The sequence below is a fragment of the Mus musculus genome, chromosome 8, assembly GCF_000001635.26.
Source record: "Mus musculus strain C57BL/6J chromosome 8, GRCm38.p6 C57BL/6J".
In the NCBI taxonomy this organism is placed as follows: Eukaryota; Metazoa; Chordata; class Mammalia; order Rodentia; family Muridae; genus Mus; species Mus musculus.
The window spans coordinates 52,188,936-52,197,579 of NC_000074.6; the positions used below are offsets into that span (position 1 = coordinate 52,188,936).

Consider the following 8,644-nt stretch of genomic DNA (forward strand, 5'->3'; position numbering starts at 1 on the left):
CCACTCTGGAAATCAGTCTGGGGATTCCTCAAAAAATTGGACATAGTACTACCAGAGCATCCTGCAATACCTCTCCTGGGCATATATCCAAACCATGTTCCAGATAGTAAGAAAGATACATGCTCCACTATGTTCATAGCAGCCGTTTTTATAATAGCCAGAAGCTGGAAACAACCCAGATGCCCCTCAACAGAGGAATGGATACAAAATCTGGTACATTTACACAATGGAGTACTACTCAGCTATTAAAAAGAATGAATTTATGAAATTCCTAGGCAAATGGTTGGACCTGGAGGGTATCATCCTGAGTGAGGTAACTCAATCACAAAAGAACTCAAATGATATGTACTCACTGATAAGTGGACATTAGCCCAGAAACTTAGAATACGCAAGATATAAGCTAAAATTTGTTAAACACATGAACCTCAAGAAAAACGAAGACCAATGTGTGGAAACTTTGCTCCTTCTTAGAATTGGGAACAAAACACCCATGGAAGGAGTTTCAGAGACAAAGTTTGGAGCTGAGACAAAAGGATGGACCATCTAGAGACTGTCATATCCAGAGATCCATCCCATAATCAGCTTCCAAACGCTGACACCTTTGCATACACTAGCAAGATTTTGCTGAAAGGACCCTGATATAGCTGTCTCTTGTGAGACTAGGCCAGGGCCTAGCAAACACAGAAGTGGATGCTCATATTCAGCTATTGGATGGATCACAGGGCCCCCAATGGAGGAGCTAGAGAAAGTACCCAAGGAGCTAAAGGGATCTGCAACCCTATAGGTAGAACAACAATATGAACTAACCAGTACCCTGGAGCTCTTGACTCTAGCTGCATATGTTTCAGAAGTTGGCCTAGTTGGCCATCACTGGAAAGAGAGGCCCATTGGATATGCAAACTTTATATGCCCCAGTACAGGAAAACGCCAGGGCCAAAAGTAGGAGGTGGTGGGTAGGGGAGTGGGGGGGCAGGGTCTGGGGCAATTTTGGGATAGCATCGGAAATGTAAATGAGGAAAATACCTAACAAAAATATTTAAAAAGAAATCGTTACATTAATGAAAAGTGAAAATTGATTCTTTGATTAAATGAAAACCAAGTACATTTTAATAACGAAAATATGTATGATGTTGACATTGAGTTTTAACAATCCAATCTTTTCTGAAGAAAGTGATTTTGAAAACTTTCTGTCACATTACAAAATTTTTGAGATAATTAACTTACAAAGAATAAATGGATGCTTGGTGTAGCTGCTTGTATTATGTTAGTTTGGGTCCCAAAAATTGTTTGCATGAGAATCCACACACACCCATGGAAGGCAGTGAGCATGCCTGTCTCCAGTTGGTTCTAATTGGTAAATAAAGTTGCCCGCAGCTAATGGCTGGGCAGGACCGACACAGACAGAACTTTATGATCCCAGGCAAGGGATTAAGAGAGAAGAAGGAGATTCACCATCCTGGGAGAAGGATAGGAAAGATACCAGCCCTGAGAAAGTCTGGGACAGGAAATACAGTTGCTAGGGGATCACCACTAAAGAGAAGGCTCTGCTTGCATCTATGGAGGTGTATTAGCTGTGTGGAGGCTAGAAAGGGGCCCCGCATTTGGGAATCAAAAGACTGGGACTCATAACAAGGAATACACCTCCTCTGATATCAGCTTAACGATTTAATTTAAGTATAGTAGCCCTTTTCTGTCATTGGGTTGAAACTATACACCCTCTGTTGGATTTGCTGAGATACAATGTTAGTGAATCTGTGCCAAAAGACTCTGCTTAACTTGCAGAACCAAACAAATAATAAATAAAAAGGAAAGGGTTTGCTTTCCACGTTACCCTTCTGTATATAAACACATTGACTCAATCAATGCCCTTTCCCCAGGCCTGACCTCCAGAAGCTACCACATCACTGACCTGAGGAAAAAGCCTTTAACACATTTGCTTCTAAGAACTATCACAGATGGATCTGAAGCAGATATGAATCTTTAACTTTCCTGTACTTTCTAATGATCACAATATATAATGAAGACATAAAGTAAGTGTCACAGAAGTCATGAGCTTAAATGTCCTGAAATCCAACGGACTTGTGAACATGAAAGTCCCAACATTCCCAGTCTGGCAGAAGAAATTCTCACATAGCCTTCTTTTCCCTGCTTATAGTCTTCACCTGATTCGATACTAGATGAGATCGATCCAGATCAGTGTGGCAATGCACTATGAACATAGTCTACTCTTCAAATCTTCCAATCCATGAATGCCTTCACAGTCATTTGTAATGTTTGTTGACATACTCGTATATCTTCTGACGTATAGCAATATTTAAATTATCACACTGAACTTTAAAAAACAATCACTTTTTCTTTCTCCTATAATTACTCTCTAAAATTTTTCATTCTAATAGTCCCCATATGATCCACACATATGTCTAAATTTGAGTTACAAATAGAAGTTTTAAAGGTCTTGTATGATTGAGAAAACAAAGATGAATTCTTTTTGATATATCTATAATAACAAAACTTATGTTAATTGATAATGATCTTTGATTTTCTGGATTCTCCCTCCATATTTCTCTTGTTTCTTTCTCTTTCTTTGCTCTTCTGTATTCTTATTTCTTTTGTCAGAATCCTGGGATTACTGTTTAGTTCAGGCTGACATGAGCTTTCCTAAACAGTTCTGCAGTTTCAGATGCACTGCACAACTCCTCATGCTTCACAACCTGATCTCCTTGACTACTTATACGTAATTGAAAAAGCACATATGATTCAAATTAAACAATTTGAAAAAAATTCAAGTAATTCCATTTTATCCTATTAACAGTATATAAACAACAAAGAGATGAAATATGATAGACAAAGAACAGTTATCTGACACTATGTTGCTGTGTATACACTAGAACATGGATTATACATCAAGGGGCAGGTCTAAAAGCAGCCGAGACTCTTCAATGATAAGGTAACAACATAAATTAATCTCCTCATAAAATGTCCTAAATTTCACTGGTGTGCTCTTTAAAATCAATCAGAATATCTTTAAAATATGGATGTATTAAATTATAAAATGAATTAAGGGAATATATAAGTATTTTTATGAATTAAAAAGTAACAAATAAATGGCTATCAAAATATCTCAGTGGGTGTTTAGTTAGGGTGTTACTGCTGTGAACAGACACCATGATGAAGGCAGCTCTTATAAGGACAACATTTAATTAGGGCTGGCTTACAGGATCAGAGGTTCAGTCCATTATCACAGGAACATGGCAGTATCCAGGCAAACATAGTACAGGAGGAGCTGAGAGTTCTACATCTTCATCTGAAGGCTGCTAGGAGAAAACTGTCTTCCAGGCTGGTGGGATGAGAGTCTTTTTTTTTTTTTTTTTTTTTCCATTTTTTATTAGGTATTTAGCTCATTTACATTTCCAATGCTATACCAAAAGTCCCCCTTACCCACCCACCCCCACTCCCCTACCCACCCACTCCCCCCCTTTGGCCCTGGCGTTCCCCTGTACCGGGGCACACAAAGTCTGCGTGTCCAATGGGCCTCTCTTTCCAGTGATGGCCGACTAGGCCATCTTTTGATACATATGCAGCTAGAGTCAAGAGCTCAGGGGTACTGGTTAGTTCATAATGTTGTTCCACCTATAGGGTTGAAGATCCCTTTAGCTCCTTGGGTACTTTCTCTAGCTCCTCCATTGGGAGCCCTGTGATCCATCCATTAGCTGACTGTGAGCATCCACTTCTGTGTTTGCTAGGCCCCGGCATAGTCTCACAATGTCTTAAAGCTCCTACCCACAGTGATATAACTACTCCATGGCCACACCTCCAAATAGTGCCACTCCCTGGGCCAAACATATTCAAACCACTATAGTGGGTAAGAGAATTTGTTTCACCAATGATTGTACCTCAGTTCAAAATAAAATCACACATGTGAGAAGCAAACCACATCCCCAGTTTTGCCTATAAATCATGTACATTAAAGGATAGAATCAAGAGGATCACTCAGTCTTGCTGGCTGCTAGCTTTATTCAATTTCACTGAGAGACACTGACTTAAATTAAGTAGACAGAAAACAATCTAAACATTTGTTTTTATACCACATAGAGGTCTATTCGTCAGTCTTCATCAAGGAAACATCTCTTTGTAAAAGATGGAGGCCACTACAGAAGACCACAACTAATAAGTATATAAAGTTATCAACCCAAGATCTACAGGATATATTCTTACACCTAAGGGTCAGGTAACATGTTGGAAGTGTGGGGTTAAGGATGCTGTATTTATCAGATCCAGGCAATCAGGGACTGTGTGTGAGCGCCTGACTAGCGAGCAAAGCAGACACCACAACAGGATCCTTCTGTAACACGTTCATTGGAAGAGCATTTAATGCATAGGCAAGAAGACCCCGAGCCCAGAACTGGTGCTGCTTATATAGGCCTAGGACAGGCGTGTCTCACACCCGGATTGGTTATGCATTCTACCTCATGTGCATGTCTCTCATCTGATTGGTTATACTCTCTTAGTACCTCACAGAGCCTCATTATCATACCTCATTTGCATGTCTCTCATCTGATTGATTATTCTCTCTCAGTACCTCACAGAGCCTCATTATCATACCTCATTGGCATGTCTCTCATCTGATTGGTGATTCTCTCTCAGTACCTCATGGAGCCTCATTATCATGCCTGGGCCAGGCAGTGACTTGGTGAAAAACTTTACTACATATGTACACATTGGTTGTTCACCCAGACTTATGCGTGGTGGCCAGCAGTAGCCAGCGCCACCTTGTAATGGCATATGTGGCTTCTCATACCTGTGGTGTAATATGTTTCTCCTAGTAACATCAAAATCTATAGTCATAAATTCTCACCAACATAATTGCCTGGATGTGAGCTGTGCAAGGATGACACCAATGAACACATAAAACTGAACAAAAAACAGTTCATAAAGCTTCACTCCTACACAAAGAGCTAGCACCTACTGGAGCAAGGTGGCCTTATACTTTCCAGTGAAGAATTCATTAATTGGTTGCCCAGTACCAAAAGATCAGCCTTCAAAACATAAATACAAGGAATATTATATTAGCATAAGGCATTATATTGTGTATGTGTGTGTATAATGTGTCTGTGTGTATATACATGTATATTTTGCCAAATATCCACATATATGTATACATATATGTATGTATATATGTACAAATAAATGTATTCATTGAATAACAATTCATTAAAAACACCTCATGAAATAGAAGGAAGGTTGGGTGGGCTATGTGGGAGGGTTTGAAGAGATGAAAGAGAAGTGAGAAAATTAGAAATTAAAATACAACATGAAAAATAAAATATATTACATCAGAAAATATATACGCAATTTAAAAATAGACTAAGTTAGTGAGTGTGTAGAGAACGATAAAGAACGTCATCCTCTGGTTTCCTAGAGTAACTCCCTCAGTGTGTGTGTATATGTGTGTGTGTGTGTGTGTGTGTGTGTGTGTGTGTGTGTGTGCCTGTGTGTCTCTGTGTGTATGTGTGTATGTGTGTATACATCGCATATGTACAAGCATCACAAAATTCACACACACATGAACAATTAAATTTATTTATACTTGGGGGGCAGTTTGTTGCTGCTGTTTAGAAATATCATTTCAGTATCTCAACAAAACAGGCTTTAAACTTGCATTTTTCTTTTCTACTAAATCCTGATCTTGTATCTTTGTTCAAATTATGTTGACAGCTTTCTCTAGAATATTTTCAACAACTTAGTGTTATTGGCGATAAGCTTTAATTGGATTTCTGTAAAGATAATATGCATATATATATAATCCATATATATCCAAAACTAGGGCATTGGTAGTTTAGTCTTGTCACTTAGTTTCATCATTTAATACTTTATTTTGAGATTTTTTTTGTCTCCAGAAATAGGTAGCTTTCATGTATTGGACACTTTTAGTCTATTTATACTCAGTAGCTTAAATTCTTCCAAGGAAGAGACAAGAGATATTGAATGTGAAATCAAGAAAAGTACTGCAGGGACATTGGCAGAAATTTATACAATTAGAAATTATTCTACTGGGGAATATTTTCACTTTCTTAGTAAGAATAGACTGTGCTCTTTTGAGATTAATTTATTTTGGCCATACTTTGTAGTTACAAGTAGTTAATATACTGATCAATTTCATGTATTGATGAAAGTTGTTGCCCACCAGTACTTCATCCCTGTGCGGCCTTACAAAGGAAGTTAAAGATTTTCACTCATAAAATTAACAATAGAGTCTTAAAGGGGAAACTTTAAACTACAATATCATAAATTAGTGCATAGTAAGCAATATATATATATACGTATATGACTAATATTCTATGCACATATATTCATAGAATATTAGTCATATTCATATATAGAATTGTAATAGTAGTCTCAAATGTGCTTATTTTTAAAATTCACATTCTACATGCATTTAATAAATATGATTTATCTACCAAGTTCAGCACCTGTGAAAGTTGTAGAAGATTAAGTTCAATTCAAAGTTTTGTATATCTTTAGGTTTTTTGTTTTTGTTTTTGTTTTTGTTTTGATTTTTGTAACTTACAGAGGAAGAAAGGGCATGGAGTTAGTTTGAGATGAAGGTGGAAATGGTCAGGGCACACTTTGGGTAAGTATAAAGCATAATAAGAATATATTTTATAGAAAACCTTTTCAATAAAAAGACCAGCATGTAATATCTTAATGCTTTATCTGATTGTTATTTATTTTTTATAGGAAACATGGACAAGGCATTGTATAAACCAACATTATAGGTGAACAGTTTTGATTCATCTTGGCTTATAATCAAATTTTTAAATAGAAAATATTCTTTTTTTTTACTGTTATAATAACTTTAATCTTGCATTTTACAGAAGTCTATGAACGATTTTAAAAAGTACCTCCTTACCCCCATCACGTTTCTCTGACAGTTGTTAAAGTAGGCAACGAGTATGTCAACAGCTTGAATATCGGTATCGTGCAAGGTATTTCAGAACAATCACTTGCCAAACAACTTGGCAGTTTTTCTATCTTGTTTTTAACTCAATGGTACATCCACTCTGATGGTAACCTGTCCAGCCAAATCTCCAACACATTTTGGAAAAATCAATGGTGATTAGCAAATTAGTTAGCTTTGGCACGGAGCTGTGCTCGCTTGCCTGTGACAGCCTGGAAGCCAGTTTTGATACTGGCAACAGAGCATCGAGAATGACAAGTTTCACATTGTAAGAAATAGAGTCGGGTGTCCTTCTGTAGGATTGTGTCCGGTGACCGGCATGTGTGACAAGTGACATATTCCTTGATATATCTTCTCAAGACATTTTCTATTTGTTTCTGTTGGAATCTTCCTTTGATTACAAGTTGGTTATTACCATCTATAGAACCACTTGTACCCAATTCTGCCAATAAAAATGCAAGGAGATGTTTGGGTTGACGATGTAATAGTTTACAGATATCTGTAAAATTGACAAAAGAAGTTTTCTTGGTTCCTACTCGGATGACCTGTGGAGGTTTCATAACAAATTTCCTCTTCTCTCCAGCAACCATATCTGGATTCTTTTCTCTCATGATGTTTAACACTCGGTTCAGCAACTCCTCATATGTGTAGTCTCTTTCTGAGCCTGCCCAAGCAGTTTGGCTACTGAATGAAATGCCATCATCTTTTTTGCTGTCTTCATCTTCTAAAGCTTCGTCTTTTTCTAGTATTTCATCTTCTTCTGGGAATTTAACATTCTTCTTTTTCTTTTTTTTGTTGCCAAGCATAATGTCAAGGTAATCCTCTGGCTCGGCTGGCTCTTGAGCATCACTCTCAATCTTAACATCCTTTATAGCTTCTTCAGCTTCATCAATGTCAAATATCTTTTTCGTCTTTTTCTTCTTTTTCTTTTGATTAAAGAAGTTCAAATCATCTAAGTCATCAGAAGCATCTTTCTTCCTACTGTCTTCCTCATCAGCGTCCACGTCTTTTTCTTCAGTTGGTTCTGGCTCCACTTCTTTTGTCTCTGAGGGCTGGGTTTCTTCTGTCTGGGCATCACCTTCTTCATCTAACATAAAGGGCTTCTTCTTCTTCTTTTTCTTTTTGCTCATAGTAGGATCAAAAATCATCTCGTCCCCGGACATGGCTGTAGTCGAGCGGGTTCGGCAGGGATGAAAAGTCAAACCGGTCGGCTTCACGGCCCGGAGTCAGCGTAGCTCCCACCGATACTTCTCACAGCACCGCACTAGGCTCTTGCATCAGCGAAAGGGCGAAAATATTCTTATACTATTAGAAGATATATTTAACTGAAACACTAGGCAAGTAGATAGAATTCATAAGCAAGAAGTCAGTATTGTAGATAAACTAATTGAATCTCTAACTTGATTCCAAAACACTTCCTGTGACAGAGGCCATTTTGAATTAAGGTTATTTTGATGGCTTGGACAGTATCACCTTCTTAATAATGCAGACATTTTCCATAGCAGCAAAGTCAGGGCACTAGGACAATGAACAACATATTTAATGACATGATGAATGAAAGACAAATTTAAGTGTTCAAAAATTATGCCAAAACTTAAAAGTGGAGAAATGATAGCGTAGTCTTACTGCTATGGAAATTTTTTGAATATTTTGGATATCCTCTCACCCATTATAATTCTTCACTGA

General features: G+C 37.6%; 1 pseudogene; it reads right to left on the minus strand.

Moving 5' to 3' along the window:
• Window positions 6,840–8,247, minus strand: Gm9892 (predicted gene 9892; annotated as a pseudogene).